The sequence below is a fragment of the Elgaria multicarinata genome, chromosome 8, assembly GCF_023053635.1.
Source record: "Elgaria multicarinata webbii isolate HBS135686 ecotype San Diego chromosome 8, rElgMul1.1.pri, whole genome shotgun sequence".
NCBI lineage: Eukaryota > Metazoa > Chordata > Lepidosauria > Squamata > Anguidae > Elgaria > Elgaria multicarinata.
In genome coordinates this window covers 5401779-5414422 of record NC_086178.1, presented here as the reverse complement: position 1 = coordinate 5414422, position 12644 = coordinate 5401779, and the positions used below count along the sequence as shown (strand labels likewise).

Below are 12644 nucleotides of genomic sequence, written 5' to 3'. Positions count from 1 at the left end.
GTACCTTTGTATTTTTCACTTAAATTTAAACAGTGCCGGGGAAGTACATGATATAGTCATTTAAATTTTTATAAATATTCCATTTAAATAACATTAAGAGAGCAATCCTATGGTCCCTGATAGAGTGTCCCAGAGATCACAGTTCCTCAGAAAAATCCTTCCAAAGTCAGAACAGCCTCTGGAGCAGCCTTCCTCAACCTGGGGTGCTCCAGATGTGTTGGACTGCATCTCCCAGAATGGGCATTCTGGGAGTTGTAGTCCAACACATCTGGAGCGCCCCAGGTTGAGGAAGGCTGCTCTGGAGGGTGACAAGATCTAGGGCTACAGTACATCAGGTAGCTAGTGGAATGTCACCTCTTGTACTTTTTCCATAGTTTAATGTTAGATACTACCCATGGTTTGCCATGATATCAGCCCAACTACGGTTAGCACAAAACTCCAAATCATGATTTGAAACAATGGTTTAAGTGGGTTTGCAAACGATGGTTAGGAGATTACAACACTAACCACTGATGCCTGATTCGGATGTGACAGCAAACACTGATGAGTGTTAAACCCAAACACGGAGAACTGCTGTGCGATCCTGTGATAATTCCTGTTCCTCCAAATCATTGTTTGAAGGACTGCCTGGATTGAGCCTAAAGGCCTCCAGGACAATAACAAAGAAAGAAAAGCGAAGAGAAGAAAGAACTCTTCCAATAGCTTGTAACGCTAACTATTGCTATGCATAAAGATTGTGGAAAAACAGTAGCCACATATACTGGATGCATGGACCTTTGGGCATCAAAAGTACTTTTTTTTAGAACTACAGTTATCTCTCATAAAGCCCATTCCAGTTACAAGAAATCTCGTGGGTGCTTTTGCACGTGGAGAGACTCAGTTTGTCCCTTCCAGCTGTAGAAAAAGCTTTGCCAGGCTGTGATACCAGAGAAAGGGCGTTTAACTTTAAAAGACCGCAGAGTTGCTGCAGAGGTGTGACAGGCAGACATTCGACAGGTGAAGCTCTACCTGTGATGGAAGAAGCATCACCTGCTGAAGTCCCACCTGCCATGTCATGAAGCGAGGGGAGGGGGCCTGCCTGCCACACACACACAAAGTGGCAATCCTATGGAAGGCAGGGGCTCTTCCTGCTGAAGAGCGGAGTGAAAAAGCTTCAAGTAAATAAATAAGGAACAGCCTCTGAGCACGTGCAGAGTGACTTTCCCTTACAGCGATTTGGGAATAGAGCCTCAAACAGGCAGCTTTCTTTTTAGAAATTAACGCTTTTTAGAAATTAACGCCTGCTGGTGTTCCTAAAACAGAAGGGGGGCAGAATTAATATGAGGGGGGCCCTAACCATGCTTACCCCCAAAGGGACCCTTACCTGCAACGCGCCCCGAGGCTTCAGAACGAAGTAGGCCGCGCTCGCTCTCCCGTCGCCAGGCAACAGCAGCTCCGCGGAGCACCGGCCCCTCCCGTCGGGTTCCCAACGGATTGAAAAACCACATGGCTCCCCGAAAACCAATAGCAGGGAGCCATTGGATCACGTGCTTGCGCCAGCCAAACAGAAGCCGAGGGAAGGGAAAGACGCCGCGTCCTAGCAACAGGGCGACGCTAAAAGGGATTGGGAGGAGCCAGAAGGATTTTGGCCAATTGCCTTTCCGAAAGATGGGGGGGGGGAGAGGGATGCTGGGAAATTCCCTCCTAAAGGATGCTGACCTGGGAAAGATAGAGGACTAAGGCAGCCTTCCCCAACCTGGCGCCCCCAGATGTGCTGAACTACAGATCCCATCATCCCCAGCAAAACTGTCCATAGTGGATGATGGGACATATGGTCCAACCTGGCACCCTCCAGATGTGCTGACCTACAGATCTCATCATCCCCAGCAAAATTGTCCATAGTGGATTATGGGAGCTATGGTCCAACACATCTGGGGGGCGCCAGGTTGGGGAAGTCTGAATAAGCTAAGGAGGAGCAATTATTTTCTCACTCAGAAAACGTGGTTTGAAGGTTGCAATCCTGTGCACACTTACTTGAGGGTAGGTCTTGCTGAGCTCTCTCTGGGTAGCACCACAGGGAGGATGTGCTTCACTTGGGCAGAATGTCCATCCTTGTGCTGCCCAGAGAGGAAGAATTCATACATGTAAGTGAGAAGATAGGTGACCTCTCTTGCTTACCCTCTCTGGCACTATGGCAAGCCTTGCTTGCCATAGTGCCAGAGAGGGTAAGCAAGGGAGGTCACCTAGGAGCAGCCTCTGCCTTCTCTTGCTTTCACACAGCCTTCCTCCCCAGCCCCACCCTGCAGAAGTGGAAGAGGAGACACTATGGGGAGGGATGATGTTCCAAGGGACTTCTTGGCTAGGATGTGCCCTACCCCGTCCCTCACCCTCTTCTTCAGCTACGTGACAAGACAGCAGGATGGAGAAGAGATTATAGGGTGACCATATGAAAAGGAGGACAGGGCTCCTGTATCTTTAACAGTGGTATTGAAAAGGGGATTTCAGCAGGGGTCATTTGTATATATGGAGAACCTGGTGAAATTCCCTCTTCATCACACCAGTTAAAGCTGCAGGTGCCCTGCCCTCTTTTAAATCTGGTCACTCTAGTATAGCTCCTGCAGCTTTAACTATTGTGATGAAGAGGAAATTTCCCCAGGTTCCCCATATCTACAAATGACACCAGCTGAAATTCCCTTTTCAATACCACTGTTAAAGATACAGGAGCCCTGTCCTCCTTTTCATATGCGGATTGAGAGACTAGCTCTGCTGCCGATAAAAGTGATTAAAATCTTTAATAATTCTTGTCTGTGTCCAGAATGCTTGACGTTTCGGATTAAAAATAATCCTTCTTCAGGAGCTGACGCTGAAAACCTTATTCTTATATTTTAATTATTTTCTGGAGCCTTTTTCCTTTTTGAGCGTTCTGCTGAACTGCCTCTAATCAAAGAGTTCTGGCTCGTAGCTCCTTTTCATATAGTCACTCTAGATTATAGTTACTGTTTATTGCTTGATCACTTCTCACCAATCAACCCCTTTTCCTTCAAAAAGTGGCAGTGGTGAGCACATAAGAACATAAAAAGAGCCATGCTGGATCAGACCAAGGGTCCGTCTAATCCAACATTCTCTTCATAAAGAGCCCAAACTGCTGTCCACAGGAAACCCACCAGCAGGACCTGAGTGCAATAGCACCCTTTTTCAAATAAGTAATGTCAAGTGTAGTTAGTCCACATTGAGTTGGAAGGCACCTCAGACATCATCTACTCCAACCCCCTGCTCAATGCAGGCTGTGCTCTGCAGAATGCAGCTTCAGCATCCCTGACAGGCAGCCATTCAGCCTCTGCAAATGCGTCGTAAGGCAGCCTGTTCTACTACTAAATGGCTGTTAGCAAGTTTCTCCTAACGACTGGTCAAAATCTGCTTCCCAGCAATTTTCACCCCTTGGTTCTAGTCCTGCCCTTGGAAGCAAGAGAGAACAAATCTGCTCCATTTTCTGCATGGCACCTTTCAGACCTTTGATGAAGGCTGCTACCGTGTCTCCCCTCAGTCTTCTCTTCTCTAGGCTTTCTCTTCTCTCCAGCTCTTTCAACCATTCCACTAAGAACTTGGGTTTCCTGACCCCTCCTGATCCTGGTTGCTCTTAGAATCATAGAATCATAGAATAGCAGAGTTGGAAGGGGCCTACAAGGCCATCGAGTCCAACCCCCTGCTCAATGCAGGAATCCACCCTAAAGCATCCCTGACAGATGCTTGTCCAGCTGCCTCTTGAATGCCTCTAGTGTGGGAGAGCCCACAACCTCCCTAGGTAGCTGATTTCACCGTCACACTGCTCTAACAGTCAGGAAGTTTTTCCTGACGTCCAGCCGGAATCTGGCTTCCTTTAACTTGAGCCCGTTATTCCGTGTCCTGCACTCTGGGAGGATCGAGAAGAGATCCTGGCCCTCCTCTCTGTGACAACCTTTTAAGTATTTGAAGAGTGCTATCATGTCTCCCCTCAATCTTCTCTTCTCTTCTTCTTTGGATGTGCTCCAACATGTCCTTCTTAAAACAAGGCACCCAGAACTGGACATGATAATCCAAATGTGTTCCAACTAATACATAATAGAGAGGAACAATTACTTCCCCTGGCGGAACAATGGTCCTCTTAATGCAGCCCAAGATTTCATTAGCTCCCTTAGCTTTGCTTTCTCTTTCATGGATCTTCCTCCTTTAAAGGATTTGAGAAGCAACATCCTACACACAGGGCCGGATTTAAACTTGTTGTGGCCCTAAGCTATAACATGAGTGAGGCCCTTCCCTCTTCAACAAATAATTAAAAAATTAAATGCAAAATTCGGGCTGTACAATTTAATGGCATTTGATAGTTGTGTAATATACAGTAGGTATTAAAAATGCAAGTTATATGTGTGCACATTATTTAGGAGTTTGTCAAACACATAACATGATTAAACAATATAAGGTTATAATATATAAATTAGATGTAAATCACAATAAGTAATTATTCTTTGAGAACCGCCCAGAGAGCTCCAGCTATTGGGTGATATAGAAATGTAATTAATAAATAAATTTGCACATTTTCTTTGGTTGTTGTAAATGTTGTGGCTTTTCTTTCTTCCTTTCTAGGCACGCGGCTTGCAGTAAAAAAATTACTGAGCAACGTCGTAGAAGCAACAATCTTGACAGGACCTTTCAAAGGTGAAGATGTCCTCATTCCTCGCATTCCTATGATTCCAACGGATATGCCATTTCAATTTAAGAGATTGCAATTCCCAATTCGATTGGCGTTTGCAATCACCATCAACAAAGCTCAGGGCCAATCTTTAGAATTGTGCGGTTTAGATCTAGACACGGATTGGTTCTCACATGGACAATTATATGTTGCGTGTTCTAGAGTCGGCAAACCAGACAATCTCTATATCTGCACAGACAATGGAACAACACAAAATATTGTATACCCACAAGCATTGTGAAATTAAACATATCAGAAACGTGCACTTTCTCTTTTCTTTCTTTTCCATTTAACCAGACTGAGCCACAGCAACGTGTGGCCGGGTACAGCTAGTTAATAAATAAATTTGCACATTTTCTTTGGTTGTTGTAAATGTTGTGGCTTTTCTTTCTTCCTTTCTAACGCGAGGCCCCTCGTAATGTGAGGCCCTAAGCTGTTAGCTTGTTTAGCTTGTATGTACATCCGGCCCTGCCTACACAAGTATGTACAAGATTTTTAAAATACTTCTGAATTGATACCATACTGATATTCCCCTTGGCTAGGCCACAAAGGATCGAATGGTTTGCCAGGGCTCACGAACTCTGCCACTGTTCAAAGTAGACATCCCCTTCTGTTTATTCCAGAAACAGATGGTTCCTCTTGCGAATGCAGAAATCTGTCTAACCCTTGGGCTTCTTGGAGGTACTCGAACCCAAAGACTTTGTTTATACAGCGTGGGTCAACACATTAAAGAGAAGAAATGCTCCCGAGACATTTTCTCACAGAAGCGTGTAATAAAGTGTCATGGCTTCTGGGAAAAGGACATCGTTTTTCTAAAAGCGAAGCCACTGCCTTAGATGGCAGTGATGTATTTGCATCTTCAGGCTGTTGGGCAGAGTGGAATTAAGGGTTATCTTTAAAAGAAGAAGAAGAATGAGCCCGACTGGATGCAGTCCACTCAGAAATTGCTTCCAGCTTCAGCCAGTCAAAGTCCTCTAGAAATCTCATCAGCATGAAATGAAGCCCTGCACCATAGTTTGACCTCAGCAACTGGCATTCAGTGTTGTACCTACTGCCTCTGAACATGAAGGTTCAATGTAGTACCTAGCCATTGTGGCTACCAGCCTTTCTTTTCTTGTTTTGACAGGATCCATATGCCTGTGTGGTAGGGCAGAGACGCAAGAGCTGTGTGGTAGGGCAGAGATGCAAGGGTTCCCCATCAGTGCGGGAACATGCTCTGATTCCCTTCTCCTCCAGGTATTTATCCAACCCCCTTTTAAAGCCATCCAAATTGGTGGCCATCACTACATCTTCTGATAGTAAATTCCACAGTTTAACTCTGCGCTGTGTGAAGACATCCTTCCTTTCATCTGTCCTGAATCTCCCACCAATCAGCTTCATGAGATGACTCCATTGGGTTCTAATTATACCTAACATGGGGTTTGCCTTTTTTTTACAGACACTACGCTCAACATCTAAGGTCCTCCTGGGTGCCTACGCTGAGGGAGGCTCAGAAGACAGCAACAAGGGAGAGGGTCTTCTCGGTGGTGCCCCCGCCTCGTTATGGAATGATCTCCCCGATGAGACCTGCCTGGCACCAACATTTCTATAGTTTCAGTGCCAGGTCAAGACTTTTCCCTTTTCCCAGGCGTTTTAGCCACATGTGATGAGTTTTAACCGATCCCAGATCTGTTTTTAGGTTTGGCTGACAGCTTGAAGTTGTTTTGAGATGTATGTTGTCTTTGTGTATACTATCTGTTGTATGTTTTTATATTTTTAAATTGTGTATATCATTTTTAATGTTTTAATCTTTAGTAAACCACCCATAAAAATGTAATAAATTATTATCTACTTCTCGTTCATGGCGGTTTTTCTAGAAGGACATGTTGGGCATTGCCATGCTGTCTTTTACAGATTCAGGAATTTCCTGACAATTGAGCATGTTTTAAGTATGACTGCTTTCTGGATGTTGGTATGGATGTATTTTGGTAGGCCCAGTTTCTGAAGGTTTTTTGATGTGATGCCAGTGACTAATGGAATAACTGTGACCTTTTCCTGTTGCCATAGTTCTTTGACTTCCATGGCCAGTGGTGTATATTTCTCTCTCTTTTCCTCTTCCTTTAAAACAACTTTTTTGTCATTCCGTATTGCTATGTCGATGAGGTATGTGTTTTTTCTTTTTTGTCTAGGACTATTATGTCCAGTCGGTTGCAAGGTATTGTTTTGTCAGTATGAATTGTTCTGTCCCCCAATATATTTTATGATCTGCATTTTCCAAGATTGTTTCAGGTGAGTATGTATAGTATGGTGTAGGTTGTTTGATAAGGTTGAATTTGATGGCCAGTTGTTGTATTATTTTTGCAGCTGTATTGTGTCTGTCCGTATAGTTCATTCCTGCCAGAATGTTACATCCTCCTGATTATTATTATTACTATTGGAACAGCACAGGCCAAAATATGCTCTATATCCCAAGTGCCAAACTGTTTCTCTCCATGCCCACCCATGCAGGCATGTTCCATAGCTAGTAGCCACCAGCCCCCACACCACCAGGGTAACACCAGAAGAGACCCCAAGATGTAACCCTTGTTCCTTATGCATACATACATACAACCTGTTCAGACAACACACTAAGCATTTTGAGTTAAACATTATGGCTTAGCATGTCGTGTGAACCATTCCTAACCATGGGGGCTACATAACCACAGTTTAAACACGCTCACTAATCATTTGCTGCAAAAGGGTTAGCAGCCTAACCATGGCTTAGCGTATTGTCTGAACAGGCCCATAGAGTGCTATTGTTTCTAGGCTTATGCATAACTAGGGTGACCATATGAAAAGGAGGACAGGGCTCCTGTATCTTTAACAGTTCTATTGAAAAGGGAATTTCAGTAGGTGTCATTTGTATATAGGGGGAACCTCCTGAAATTATATCTTCATCACAACAGATAAAGCTGCAGGAGCTATACTAGAGTGACCAGATTTAAAAGAGGGCAGGGCACCTGCAGCTTTAACTGTTGTGATGAAGAGGAAATTTCACCAGGTTCTACATATATAGAAATGACACCTGCTGAAATTCCCTTTTCAATACAACTGTTAAAGATACAGGAGCCCTGTCCTCCTTTTCATAGGGTCACCCTACGCATAACTCATTGCTTGCTTAATGCAGGGGTGCGCAGACTTCCTGACTATGGAACCTGCTTGTGACTAGTAGCACATGCCTCACTTCCTTTGGCAAGGGCTCGCGGAGAAGGACCCCTGAGGATGACCTTAGGGTCCAGGCAGGTACATATGGGAGGAGGCGTTCCTTCAGATAGCCTGGCCCCAAGCCGTTTAGGGCTTTAAATATTAATACAGTTAAAAATTGATTTTAACTTAAATCAATTTTTGCTGCGTGGTTTTATCCTGGTTGTGCCTTTTATACTGTATTTTGTATTTGTGTTTTTTAGACTGTTGGTTGTTTTATTGTGGTTTCAATTTTTGTGAACCGCACAGAGAGCTTCGGCTAGTGGGCGGTATAAAAATGTAATAAATAAATAAAATAAATAAATAAATGTGCATTAATCTGAGCCAAGTAGTGAGTGGGCAGGGGAATCAATGACTTACTGCATTCCATGATCCATACACTACATATACAAACCTACATCTGAGTTACTTTGGATCAGAGATTCTACTAAGCGTCCAGTTGAGCTGCGTAAAGACCAGATCCAAGGCAACAACTTGAGAAAGAACTCGGAGAGGCTAAGAGAGGAGCAACCAGCTGAAGGCTGGCTCTTTTGCCCTTTTCTTGCAACGAAAAAACTTGATTCTGTATTGGTCGCTGACGAGTCGGGGAAAAGTTCATCACTGTCTAGATCTGGTGTGGGCAACTTGTGGCCCTCCAGGGGTTTTGGCCTACAACATCAGCCCTAGCCAACGTATCCAATGGTAAGGGACGATGGGATTTGTAGGCCAAAACTAGGGTGACCATATTTTGGAAACCAAAAAGGAGGACAACATGGTCGCCCCAAGGGGGTGTCTCCAGCACCAAGGGGGCGTGCCCATCCGAACATAGCCTTGGTCACATGTCTGATTTTACAGCACACATTTAAGACAAATCTGTTCTACGTAACATCTTAATGTTAAAATCACTGAAATAAAGAACAAGTGAGAGATTCAGTGTATCTGAAATTAACTTCACTCACTCCTACTTTTGTAGGTTTTGCTGTACTTTGAAGCTTTTGCTCTACTCTGTGTGTTACATTCTTCCCTTCCCTCAAATATCTTTTCTGACTGGATCTTCATTCATTGCAAGCTGTTGTTGTTGTAGGGTTTGCTACTGCCCCCAGATCTGTTTCAAATTTGGTATGGCTAAAGCTCTACCTAAAAGCTATCATGGTGCCAACTTTCAGCTCTTTATCTTTAAAAATGACAGCTTAAAAATAATAATTTTAAAACCTCATTTTTAAAAGAATCCCTAAAAAATTAATGGATGAATGGATCTGTTTCAAATTTGGTGTGGCTAAAGCCCTTCCTAAGAGCTACCATTGTGCCAAGTTTCATGTCTTTATCTTAAAAAAATGACGGAGTTATAAGCATTTTTGTTAATTCCCATTAGAGCTGCCCTTTGGGGGGAAAAAAATCCGGATTTCCCCTCCCCCCACCTGGATTTGCCATCGAAAACCCGGACAAATCCGGGCAAATCCGGTCATATGGTCACCATAGGGCCAAAACATATTAAGATCACAGGTTACACACCCTGGGTTAGATAAAACACTTTCCCTTTCCCTAGGGAGCTTCGGCTGTTGGGTGGTATAAAAATGCAATAAATAAAAAAATAAAAAATAGGGCCCTACCAGGGTCTACTCTGGGCATAGAGCCATTGGAATGAACCAACGTTGTACCACCTCTTCCATCCTGGCCCATAGCTTGGCCAAGGCCTGGTTGTCACTGCAACCTTTGAGATGCCTTTTCCCTCGTTTCAGAATCCAGAGGCTATCTCGCTGCTTTTTATTGCAACCTACCCTGGACTTGGGGAAGAGGGTGGAATAGAAATATATCCATAAAGGTTCCTTATTCCAGGAGGGTCCAAAATTTAAACTAAAGGAACCAACGCAGAGCTGGAGTGAGTTTCAGGCTGGTTTGCACACACGCACGCACGCACGCACGCACACACGTCTATAAACTCTCGGAGGCTTTCACAGTGCAGAGGCCATGCATGGCCTGACGCCAGGGAAACCGCAGGCAGCTGTAAAACAAATTGTCAAGCTGTGATGTGGAAAATTAGCCAGAGAGCCGAGAGCACGGGAGATGTTTTTAGAATCAACCCGATGAGGAAAAGATGTTTGTATGACACAGGAGTCTTGTCCCACCACTTCGCCACCGCTCCTGTTCCTGGCTGTGCAGTCAAAAAGGAAAGGCACTCAGCACATGCTCAGGGGCACAGTCTCATTTGAAAACCATTTATTCTGAGTTGCAACTCAGTGAGCTCTTGGGAGAAGGGTTAAGGCCAAGATATGCCTGGGATAGAAACAGTGCAGGCTGTTGGCTCCGATATCAGTGGGGCGGTAAATCCGCTTTGGGTTTTCAGTCAGAACCATCTCCACACCTTGGATTGCTCCTTTAGAGTTCTGACTGAAACACGGAGTGGATTCACCAGCCTCCACTGGGTAGAAAATCCAAATGGGACCCCCACTCCCCCTAATGGGGCATAATCCACCAGGAACCTCCCTTGTGCAGGCCCCATTGAAACAAATCCAGCGCTCCTACATTTCAATGGGGCGTGTTCAGGAGACCTTCCCAGTGGATAGTGCTCCTGTGTGTCCGAGCGGTCTCTCTCCTTCTCTGCCGCCCTGAACACCACCCACAATGCCCCACTCGAGGCGGCTGTCTCAACTTGCCTTCTAGCAGGGCCGGCTCTGGGATTTAAAAAACAACTAAACCCGAACCAAGTTCAAAGTAAATCTCTGCTCCTATAAGTCTTAACTAGAAGGAGGGGGACCTCTTTATTTATTTATTTATTTATTGCACTTATATACCGCTCCCATAACCAGGGCTCTCTGGGCGGTTTACAGAAATTCTAAAATTAAGATAAAAACGAGTATACAAAATTTAAAATTCTAAAACACAGAACATACACACATAAAGCATTAAAAACCGTTAAAAAAACGAAACATGTGGGTGATTAAGATGTGCCGCCGTATGCCTGGGCAAAGAGGAAAGTCTTAACCTGGCGCCGGAAAGATAGCAGCGTTGGTGCCAGGCGAGCCTCGGCAGGGAGATCATTCCATAGTCTGGGCGCCACCACCAAAAAGGCCGTGTCCCTCGTTGCCACACTCCGAGCCTCTCTTGGAGTAGACACCCAGAGGAAGACTTTAGATGTTGAACGTAGTGACCAGGTATATTCACGTCGGGAGAGGCATTCCATCAGGTATTGTGGTCCCAAGCCGTGTAAGGCTTTATAGGTCAAAACCAGCACCTTGAATTGGGCTCGGAAACATACAGGCAGCCAATGCAAGCGGACCAGAGCAGGTGTTATATGGTTGAACCTTCTGGTTCCCGAAATTAATCTGGCCACTGCATTTTGCACGAGCTGCATCTTCCGAACCGTCTTCAAAGGCAGCCCTATGTAGAGTGCATTGCAGTAATCTAACTTGGAGGTTACCAGAGCATGGACAACTGAAGCCAGGTTATCCCTATCTAGATAGGGGCGTGGCTGGGCCACCAACCGGAGTTTGTAAAAGGCACTCCGTGCCACTGAGGTCACCTGAGCCTCAAGTGACAATGATGGATCTGAAAGAACCCCCGAGCTACGAACCTGCTCCTTCAGGGTGAGTGCAATCCCATCCAGAACCGGTAGAACACCTCCCATCCTGTCAGCGGAATCACCTACTAACAGCATCTCAGTCTTGTCTGGATTGAGTTTCAATTTATTAGCCCTCTTAATGGTAGAGCACATGCTTTGCATGCAAAAAGTCTCAGGCATCTCCAGATAGGGCTACGACACTTCAAGAAGGTTGCAGACAAGCTGGAGCGTATTCAGAGGAGGGCAACCAGGATGATCAGGGGTCTGGAAACAAAGCCCTATGAAGAGGGACTGAAAGAACTGGGCATGTTTAGCCTGGAGACGAGAAGATGGAGGGGAGACATGATAACACTCTTCAAATACGTAAAAGGTTGTCACACAGAGGAGGGCCAGGATCTCTTCTCGATCCTCCCAGAGTGCAGGACACGGAATAACGGGCTCAAGTTAAAGGAAGCCAGATTCCAGCTGGACATCAGGAAAAACTTCCTGACTGTTAGAGCAGTACGACAATGGAATCAGTTGCCTGGTGAGGTTGTGGGCTCTCCCACACTCGAGGCCTTCAAGAGGCAGCTGGACAAGCATCTGTCAGGGATGCTTTAGGGTGGATTCCTGCACTGAGCAGGGGGTTGGACTCGATGGCCTTGTAGGCCCCTTCCAACTCTGCTATTCTATGATTCTATGAAAACAAAGAGGGATGAACGGGCAGCGAGAGAGAGGAGACCTGTTCAGTCCCCTGCTCAGATCCCCTGCAGGTAAAATTCCTAAAATGCCTCGTTCCTTCCCGCCCCCCACCCCGCAGATAAAATGTATAGCTTGCCTCGTCTATAATCCATCGCCTCGTATGTGCGAATGTGCGCATATGCACATTAATAACTGCACTATAACAAAAATTAAGGATATAAGTCACTGTTGCTGCTGCAGTGTGACACTCATTGGCTAGATTTGATTAAACTAAAATTCAGGTTAAAATTAAATGAGAAGCAATCCCGCTGTGGTATAGAGAGGGGCCAGCATAAAAGTCACCTTTGGCTAGGTACCTCGCCCTGGCTGGTAAGACCAAAGGGGAGCAACTTTGATGCCTCCCTGCGGCTCAGCCACAGATTTCAGCCGTCTTGCCAGAAAGAATTTCAGCCGTGTCATAAAATCTCACCACTGTGGTATTTGTAATCCAAACGGCTC

At 45.3% G+C, this 12644-nt stretch overlaps 1 protein-coding gene across 1 annotated transcript in view; it reads right to left on the bottom strand.

Moving 5' to 3' along the window:
• Positions 1 to 1455, bottom strand: part of ARMC9 (armadillo repeat containing 9) — a 125083-nt gene extending 123628 nt beyond the window's left edge. Inside the window, exon 1 of the mRNA XM_063131770.1 lies at positions 1364 to 1455. The gene's annotated coding sequence lies outside the window, so the exon portion shown is untranslated. The remainder of the gene's footprint in view (positions 1 to 1363) is intronic.
• Between the last annotated feature and the right edge of the window lie 11189 nt (positions 1456 to 12644).